Source organism: Tachyglossus aculeatus, chromosome 5 (assembly GCF_015852505.1).
Source record: "Tachyglossus aculeatus isolate mTacAcu1 chromosome 5, mTacAcu1.pri, whole genome shotgun sequence".
Classification (NCBI taxonomy): Eukaryota; Metazoa; Chordata; class Mammalia; order Monotremata; family Tachyglossidae; genus Tachyglossus; species Tachyglossus aculeatus.
This window is the reverse complement of record NC_052070.1, coordinates 88,565,606-88,575,661: the sequence shown is the minus strand read 5'-3', so window position 1 is coordinate 88,575,661 and position 10,056 is coordinate 88,565,606. Positions and strand designations below refer to the sequence as shown.

Genomic DNA, 10,056 nt, shown 5'->3' with positions numbered 1-10,056 from the left:
CTCTACATCAGCAGACAAGGAATATAGAGCCACAAGATATATATATATATGGAATATATATGGAGTCTAGACTCTGGAGGTGTATTGGAAGAAGTGGAAGGAGTGAGCAAGGCAGTAAAAGAAAATGAATGTCCTTGTTTTATATTCTACTACTTCCCCTATCTGTAATTTATTTTGTTGTCAGTCTCCCAAACTAGATGTAAGCTCTTTCAGGGCAGGGATTGTGTCCACTAACTCTATCGCATTGTACTCTCCCAGGCACTTGGGTTACACAGTACACACAGTAAGCACTTACAAAATACCACTGATGGACTGATTCTCCCCCAAGCACTTGGTATAGTGGTCTCTGCATAGTAAGCACTCAATAAATTCCACTGATTGGTGTATTGATTGACTGAAGGGAGAGAAGAGATTTCAGAAGGAGAGCTGTGAAAAATAAGGTATCTCCCCTCGTTCCTTTTGAAGTGAATTTTCTCTAGGGAGAAAGTTATGTTCCCCCTTCCATCAGTTATTACCTTATCCATGCTTCACTGATTTTTCTGCCTTCCAGCCTTTACCATCCCATACTTCATTAATTCAGTTCACAAACAGAGTTATTAAAAAAAGGGTTTGTGAAAGCAGAATTGTCTTCAAAAGCCATGCAATAAATCATCTCTGCCTAAAAGGCTGGAGTGGAACAAGGGGCCATTAAAATAGAGTAAGCACCTGGGATGGATCTCCAGAACAAGGAGACATCAATGCTTTCAACTAACCGATTATCTCTAAAGAGGGGTCGTGGTATTCACAGACACTGGCTTTGGCATTTGCCTTTTAAGAAGTGCTGGTTTTGTTGGGGGAACACTGTATTAAAGAACCAGCCTGAAAATCAGCAGCAAAAAGTTACTGAATCTGGCTCCTATGGGAAACCCAGGAGTACTGACCATGATCCATCTGGCGACTCTGGTTTCCTATCTGGAATGGGAGTTGTGGAGAAACAGAAGCAGAATGGCCTAGTGGATAGAGCGTGGGCCCAGAAGTCAGAAGGCCCTGAGTTCAAGTCCCGGCTGCCACTTGTCGGCTGTGAGACCTTGGGCAAGTCACTTCACTTCTCTTGCCTCAGTCCCTCATCTGCAAATGGGGATTAAGTCTATGAGCCTCAGGTGAGACAAGAACAGTGTCCAACCTGATTAGCTTATATCTACCTCAGCGCTTAGAACAGTGCTTAATACATTCATTCAATCATATTTATTGAGTGCTTACTGTGTGCAGAACACTGTATTAAGCACTTGAAAATACAATTCAGCGAAAGAGACAATCCCTACCCAACAACAGGACACATAGTATGCACTTAACAAATACCATTATTATTATTAGAAACCTTCTCTTAGACACCTCACAGACATGAAACTGTCTCGGAAGGACCTAGACAAGGCCGGGATTCCTAGGATGGTTTGAGACCCACCCAGATACAGGATGAAAAACTGACACGGTTAGTGTTAATTCCCTTAAGTTATTCTTTTAAGCTCCCTTCCAACCCGCCACTCTGAAAATAGGTACAAGGTGGTCCACTTAAAAGCTGGTGCTTAGAGATTCTTAAATGGGCCAATTTTTAAATAGGGCAGAATATTTTATTTTGGTCAGGCTCTGTTTAACTGCCCCAGTTGAATAATTTAGCTAGACTTTCAGCTTCTCCCTAGACTGTAAGTTCCTCAAGGGCAGGGATCATCTAGGCTGTAAGCTCACTGTGGGCAGGGAATATGTCTACTAATTATGTTGTATTGTACTCTCCCAAGCCCCCACTCTCAGGGTTGCACCTGGAGAATTTCCAGCACTCTACCAGTCTCTGCTACAGGAGAGAGTCAAGCAGAGGCATACCCATTCCATTCCTAGCTTGGGCAGTGGCTAGCGAGTGGAAGGTAATCTGCTACAAGTCAAAACTCCCCTGTGCTGGGCAGCAGCAGCATGGGAGAGAGTCGAGGGAGGAGACTCATGTTTACCGCACAGAAGGAGGTAATGGTAAGCCCCATCTATGTTTTTACCAAGAAAACTCCAGGGATACACTACCAGAAAGATTGCAGATGGAGGCGGGGTGTTCTGGGAGAGATGTGTTCATGATGGCACTATGGGTTGGAGGCGACTAGACAGCAGAAGACAAGACTCTCCCAAGTGCTTAATATAGTGCTCTGCACATAGTGAGTGCTCAATAAATATCACTGCTGCTGCTGCTGATGGTGATTGGGCTTATCTATTGAATAGCACTCTCTCAAGCACTTAGTACAGTGCTCTGCATAATGTAAGCCCTCAATAAATAACCTTGATTAATTGAGTCTTTTGCAGACCACTTCCAAATATGTGGCCTAAACAACCTCTGCACTTATAAAGTGTTCCTTATGAATTCTTTATGGTCCGGGTATTTGTTAAGCACTTATGTGTCAAGCACTGTATACTGGAGTAGAAAAGAGATAAACAGATTGAACCCACTTCCTGTTGCTCACCAGGCTCACAGTCTAAGTCGGAAAGAGAACAGGTATTGAATCCCCATTTTCCAGATGAGGTAACTGAGGCACAGAGACGTTAAGTGACTTGCCCAAGATCACACAGAGGTAAGTGGCAGAACCAGAATTAAAACTCAGTTCCTCTGACTCCAAGATCTGTGTTCTTTGCCCTAGATCAAGTCTAATAGAATTGGAAGGATCTGCTGCTGTTTAAGATTTCAGTTAAGGCAGACTCCAGCACTCATACATAGAAATAAGTAATGGTGCTACTTATTTCAAGTGGGTTTTAATCAATTACTCATGAGAAAGACAGGAAATACAGAGAAAATACTCTAGACCTGGAGTTTGTGGTTTCAAGGAGGTAAGGATACCAGGGTCCATGGCTGGACTTTTAATTAATCCATCAATGGGATTTATTGAGTACTTACCCTGGGCAGAGCACTGTTCTAAGTGCATGGGTGAGTATAAGGCAACTGAGTTGGTAGAGATGTTCCCTGTCCATAAGGAGCTTACAGTCTAGAGGGGGAGAAAGACAATATAAACACATTTCTCCTAAGCAGAAATCCCCTTTCCTCTTGGAGCACGTATCCCTAGGCCCCACCATCCAGCACTGCAATAGTTTTCATAACTGGCCCAATGTAGTCCCACCTTCAGTTAGCTTTATCTTCTGAAAGAGAAGTGACACCCAGCAGGTCAACTCCAAACAACCTTATTAGAGACATAAAAGAAGACATAAAAGACATAGAGAAGCAGCATGGTTCAGTGGAAAGAGCACGGGCTTGGGAGTCAGAGGTCATGGGTTCTAATCTCGGCTCCACCATTTGTAAGCTGTGTGACTTTGGGCAAGTCACTTAACTTCTCTGTGCCTCAGTTCCCTCATCTGTAAAATGAGGATTAAGACTTTGAGCCCCACGTGGGACAACCTGATCACCTTGTATCCTCCCCAGCGCTTAGAACAGTGCTTTGCACATAGTAAGCGCTTAACAAATGCCATTGTTATTATTATTATTATTATTATTAAAAGAAAAGGGTCTCTAAATTCAATGTTATTCACCTAGTGGATTGCCAGTGAACCCCAAATATTTGGTGGAAATTGACTCTTTCACAGCTGACAGACTGCAAATGTCACAGCTGAAAGTCCAGCATTCAGCATGAGAGGCCTGCAACTCAAGCATTCTGGTTTATCTTCTAAAGCTGAGCACTGGAGACCCAGTTGCCCAATCATTCTGGGAACAGGGCTCTAAGTATCTGCCCAGAGCATTGAGGAAAAATTGCATGAATAATCCAGTGTAATTGAAGAATCTCCCCATCACCATCATCCATTTGCCCACCCCACCATCCTACAACAGCATGACATAGTGGATGAGAAGGTCATGAGTTCTAATTCCAGCTCTGCCGCTTGTCTGCTGTGTGACCTTGGGCAAGTCACTTCACTTTTCTGTGCCTCATTTACCTCATCTGTAAAATAGGGATTGAGACTGGGAGCCCCATGTGGGACAGAGACTGTGTCCAACCCTACTTGCTTGGGTCCACCCCAGTGCTACTACAGTGCCTGGAACACAGTAAAGCACATAAATACCACATTGTTCTTATTATTATTATAGCACACACATACATGAATGCATGTTCGTTCATCCCATTATGAAGAGGCAGGGAAAGCAGATCTTGCAATATTGCTTAGGATGTAGAGGCTGCAGATCACTGTAAGTTTATTGTGGACAGGGAATGTGTTTGTTTCTTATTACATAGTACAGTGCTCTGTGCACAGTAAGCACTCAATAAGTATGATTGAATGAGTGATTGAAGACCATGTCTCTGAGCTAGAAAGTGACATATAATGAAAATAAGGCTGGAGGATGCAAATGAGGAAGTATCAATTAACATCACTAAAACCATATAGAATAAAGAAACTATGGAAAGTTAATGCCACTACAAAATCCCTTGGCTGTCCAACGCCATGCACCAGAGTTAAGAGTCTGTCAGGCCAGAGAATAATTTTGATGGTTGTTAAGTTTATTGTGGGTCAGTTGTTTTTTCTCCAACCTATACTATTTTTCAGCACCTACTAGTACTGTTCTAAATGGTTGAGACTGTAACCTCCTTGAGGACAGGACCATGTCTATTAATAGTACTGTTCTCTCTGAAGAGCAGAACTCAGCACACAGGAGATACTCAAATGTCAAGTATTGTCCTTAGCACTGAAGATATTACATCAAATATGATCTCTTCTCTACATAGAGCTCATACTCTTGGTAGGAAGAGATAATAAATACTATTGATTTATTGACATTAGAGAGGGAAAATAATAATAATAATAATAGTATTTGTTAAGCACTTACTATGGGACAAGCACCGTTCTAAGCACTGGGGTAGATACAAGGTAATCAGGTTGTCCCAAATGGGGCTCACAGTCTTAATCCCCATTTTACAAATGAGGTAACTGAGGCACAGAGAAGTTAAGTTACTTGCCCAAAGTCACACAGCTGATAAGTGGGGAAGCCGGGATTAGGACCCATGATCTCTGACTCCGAAGCCTGGGCTCTTTCCACTAAGCCACGTTGCTTCTCTAATGGTTACCTCTCCACCCGCACATTAAATGGAAAATCCTGACCATTGGACTTTAGGACAATAATAATTATGATGACATTTATTATGTGCTTTCTATGTGCAAAGCACTGTTCTAAGCGCTGGGGAGATTACAAGGTGATCAGGTTGTCCCACGGGGGGCTCACAGTCTTAATCCCCATTTTACAGATGAGGGAACTGAGGCCCAGAGCAGTGAAGTGACTTGCCCAAAGTCACGCAGCTGATAATTGGTGGAGCTGGGATTTGAACCCATGACCTCTGACTCCAAAGACCGTGGTCTTTCCACTGAGCCACGCTGCTTCGCTGAGGGTAATCACCTCTCTCCCTCCTACCTCACCTCACTGATCTTCTACTACAACCCAAACCACATTTCAGCCCATCCTACTCCTCTAATGCCAATGTACTCTCTGTAACTCGATTTTGTCCATCTTGTCTGCCTCCCTCTTGCCTGAAACTCCCCCACACACACACACCTTCATATCTGATAGATCACTGCTTTCCCCACCTTCAAAGTCCTCATAAAATCACTTCTCCTCCAAGAGGCCATCCCCAGCTAAGCCATTATTTCTCTTCATCTCCCTTCTGCATCATCTTTGAATTTGGATCTGTACTGCTTAAGTACTTGACATTCACCCCAGCCCCTCAGCACTTATGTACATAGCCTTACATTCTGCCATCTTCTCTACTTGTAATTGGATTTATATCTTCCTCCCCCTTCAGACTTTAGACTTTCCTCCCCTTTTACCAACTCTATTGTAATGTACTTTCCCAGGTGTTCTGCACATAGTAAGCACTCATTAAATACCAAATTTGTAGTGGATTTTGAAGAATTGCCATAATAATAATAATAATGATGGCATTTATTAAGTGCTATGTGCAAAGCACTGTTCTAAGCGCTGGGGAGGTTACAAGGTGATCAGGTTGTCCCACGGGTGGCTCGCAGTCTTAATCCCCATTTTACAGATGAGGTAACTGAGGTACAGAGAAGTTAAGTGACTTGCCCAAAGTCACACAACTTACAAATGGTGGAGCCAGGATTTGAAGCCCTGACCGCTGACTCCAAAGCCCGTGCTCTATTCTACTGAGCCACGCTGCTTCTATTATTACCATATTACTCTATTCTGTCTCCCCACACTCTACATATGATATACATATATGCATACATATAATATATGTGTGTGATATATGTATCGTAATGCCCCTTAGGGTACAATACTCAACTAGGGAAATGTATGCCAGTTACACCAAAGATGGTGTAAGATAATATTTTGAAGGCTTTCAGCAAAGAATTCAAAGCAGTTTTCTGGCATCATCACATTCATTCACATGATCCCTCTGCATCTGGTTGGGAAGTCCCAATTATATAGATGGGTAAATTAAAATTAAAATTAAAATGGGTAAATTAAATTAAATTAAAATTCAGGAAAGTCAAGACCTTGCCCAGGACCCATAGCAGTTTGGTGGCAGAGTCAGGACACTAGAGGCCATGAGGCCTAGGCCAGCATTGAATCCACCAGATCTTGCCATCGCTCTTGCCTCTCCCAATGACACTGTGACCAATTTCCAAATCTAACCAAAGTAACCGAGGTTTCAAGAATCCAATAACCCCAGTGCATTACTTCCCCAGGCTTCCAAGGTTTCCCTTACATCGTGTTGTTAGTTTGACACCACTGAACCCCAAACTACCTTCTTCCTGCCAGCTTGCTGCATGTAACCCAAGCCACCTGGATGCCAGCTGAGCTACGCCAATCTCCCAGTCCCATTCCCCCATCCATCTGTAGAACGGGCCTCACGCCAGCTGCTACTTGGCCTGGAAGCCTGGAGGCAGAAGATCTGTTATGGAAAAAAACCCACAGAACAATAGAACAATAGCATTTTCTTTGCTCTTTTTTTTTTTTTTTTACAGCTCTCTCCTCTCTGTGGACTTTTTGAAAGATTTGATTGAGGGTTTTTTTTTGTTTTATTTTTTGCAGTCTTTCTTTTTTCTCTCCTCCTCCCCATCCCCCTGCCCTACCTCCTTCCCCTCCCCACAGCACCTGTAGATATGTTTGTACAGATTTATTACTCCATTTATTTTACTTGTACATGTTTACTATTCCATTCATTTTGTTAATAATGTGCACGTAGCTTTATTTTTATTTATTCTGATGACCTGACACCTGTCCACATATTTTGTTTTGTTGTCTGTCTCCCCCTTCTAGACTGTGAGCCCGTTGTTGGGTAGGGACCTTCTTTATATGTTGCCAACTTGTACTTCCCAAGAGCTTAATACAGTGCTCTGCACACAGTAAGCACTCAATAAATATGATTGAATGAATTAATTAATTAATGAATGAAATAGGGAAGCAGTGAGGCCTAATGGAAAGAGCACAGACCTAGAAGTCAGAGGACCTAGGTTCTTAATCCTGGTTCTCCACTTCCCTCCTGTGTGACCTTGGGCAATCACTTCTCTGGGTCTCAGTTTTCTCAGTTGAAAAATAGAGATTGAATACCTGTTCCCCTTCTATTTAAACTGTGAGACTCATGCAGGAAAAGGACTGTGCTCAATCTGAGTATACTGCATCTATCCCAGTGCTTAGAACAGTGCTTGGCACAAAGTAAGCATTTGTCAATGGCTTCAATTACCATCTCTATGCAGATGGTTCTCAAATCTACATCTCCAACCCCGACCTTTCTCCGTCCCTGCAATCTCGCATTTCCTCCTACCTTCCGTACATATCTACCTGGATATTCTGCCAACACCTCAAATCAAACTTATCCAAAACTAAAAATAACAATAATAATAATAACAATAATGGTATTTGTTATGTACTTACTATGTGCCATGAACTGTTGTAAGTGCTGGGATTCACACAAGATAATCAAGTTGGACACAGTCCCTGTCCCACACAGGGCTCACAGTCTTAATGATTTAACTTACTATCTTCCAACCCAAACCCTGTCCTCCCCATCTTTCCCATCACTATAGACAACACCAACATCCTTCCTATCTCAAAAGCCTGTAACCCTGTGGTTGTCCTCTACTCATCGCTCTCATTCCATCCACATATTCAATCTGTCACCAAATCCTTTCAGTTCTACGGTCACAATTTTGGTGAAATTGCCCTTCTCTCTCCATTCAAACTGCTAGCATGCTGATCCAAGCACTTATCCTATTCTGCCTTGACTAATGCATGTGGAAAGAAGCTATGTCATAGTGAATAGAGTACGGACGTGGGAGTCAGAAGGTCATGGGTTTTAATCCTGCCTCTGCCACTTTTCTGCTGTGACCTTGGGCAAGCCACTTCATTTCTCTGGGCCTCAGTTACCTCAACAGTAAAATGGAGATTGAGACTGCGAACCCAACCTGAGACAGGGACTGTGTTCAATCCCATTTGTTTGAATCCACCCCAGTGCTCAGCAGAGTGCCTGGCACATAGTAAGTGCTTAAATATCATTATGATTATTGTTATTATCTGCCTCGTCGCCGACTTCCCAGCCTCCTGTCACTCCCCACTCCTGCTCATACTTCACTCTGCTGCCCAGATCATTTATCAATCAATACGTTCAGTCCATGTCTCCCCACTCCTCAAGAACATCCAACGGCTGCTTATCCACCTCCACATCAGACACGCCTTACCATTTTTTTAAACACTCAGTCAACTCACCCCATCCTACCTCACCTCACTGATCTCCTAATCCAGCCCAACCCATATATCCCACTCCTCTAGTGCCATCTTACTCTGTGCTCTGATCTCAATTATCTCACCAACCCTTTTCCCACATCCTTACCAGAGCCTGGAACTCCCTCCCACTCCAAACATGCCAGACAACCACTCTTTCCACCTTCAAACCAGTATTAAGATCAGAACTCTTCCAAGAGACCTTCCCAGATTAAGCCCTCTTTTCCCCAGCTCGTTCTTCCTTCTGCATCGTCTATGCCCTTGGGTCTGTGACCTTGAACATTTCATATTCAACTCAACTCTTCAGCATTTATGCACATATCTTTAAAATACATATTATAAGTTACTTATTTACAAAGATTAATGTCTATTTTCTCCACTATACTGCAATCTCATTATGGTCATGGAGAGGGTTTGCTAAATCTGTTGTACTGTATTCATTCATTCAATCATATTTATTGAGCACTTACTCTTCCACGGTACTCTCCCAAGCACTTAGTACAGTGCTCTGCACATAGTAAGTTCTCAATAAATACCATTGATTGAACAAATACTGTTATTCATATTATTATTATGATTAAAAATAACAAAGGAGAAATTGCCTTATAACCAAATACTGCAACTGTTGGGAGAGCAACAAAATGGAGGTCTCCTGAAGTGACTTCCACTCTGATCCTGTAAAGGCAGCCAACTTGCTGGATGACCAGCTCCTATTTATATCCTTGTTATGCAAATTGCCTTCTTTTTGTGGCTGGGAGCACAACAGTCAGTCTTTAAAGAAACTCTACTGGTTTACCACCAACAAATAGTACTTTAACTAGCTGGCAGCAGGAATTCAGTATGTTCAAAATCATTTTGCAGCTGGAAGAAAAGGAGGAACCTCAAATTAAAATGTGAAACCACACAAAAGAAGCCACTACTGGCATGTAGATTTTCAACCCACGTTGGATAAACTGCAGTAGTAAGCCTTGCTAAGTAAGTGGAAATTAAGAGCAGCTTGGATTTCACATATTTTATGATGATTTATTGGACTTATAAAGTGGAAAAGGTTAAAGGAACTGGGATAATTCAACCTGGAGATGAGAACGCTCAGGGGCAATTTAATAACAATTTCCAAGTATGTGAAGGGCTCTTACAGAGGACAATGACCAGCTGTTCACCCATTCCGATGTTTAATAACTCTCACGGCCAGGAAATTCTTCATATTACCTAACCTAAATCTCTCATGCTGCCATTTAGGTTCATTTCCTGATCATTCACGTCTCATGGGCAGGCAGGTTGGGCCACCGTATCTCCATATCTCCATGCTAGATCTCAGGATCTCTGGCAAAACA

The 10,056-nt window shown here is 42.6% G+C and overlaps 1 non-coding gene across 1 annotated transcript; it reads left to right on the top strand.

Moving 5' to 3' along the window:
• The first annotated feature begins 1,775 nt into the window (after nucleotides 1-1,775).
• On the top strand, nucleotides 1,776-1,911 carry LOC119929239. The gene has a single exon (XR_005451372.1). It is a non-coding gene; the product is annotated as a small nucleolar RNA SNORA7 (small nucleolar RNA).
• The last annotated feature ends 8,145 nt before the right edge of the window (nucleotides 1,912-10,056 follow it).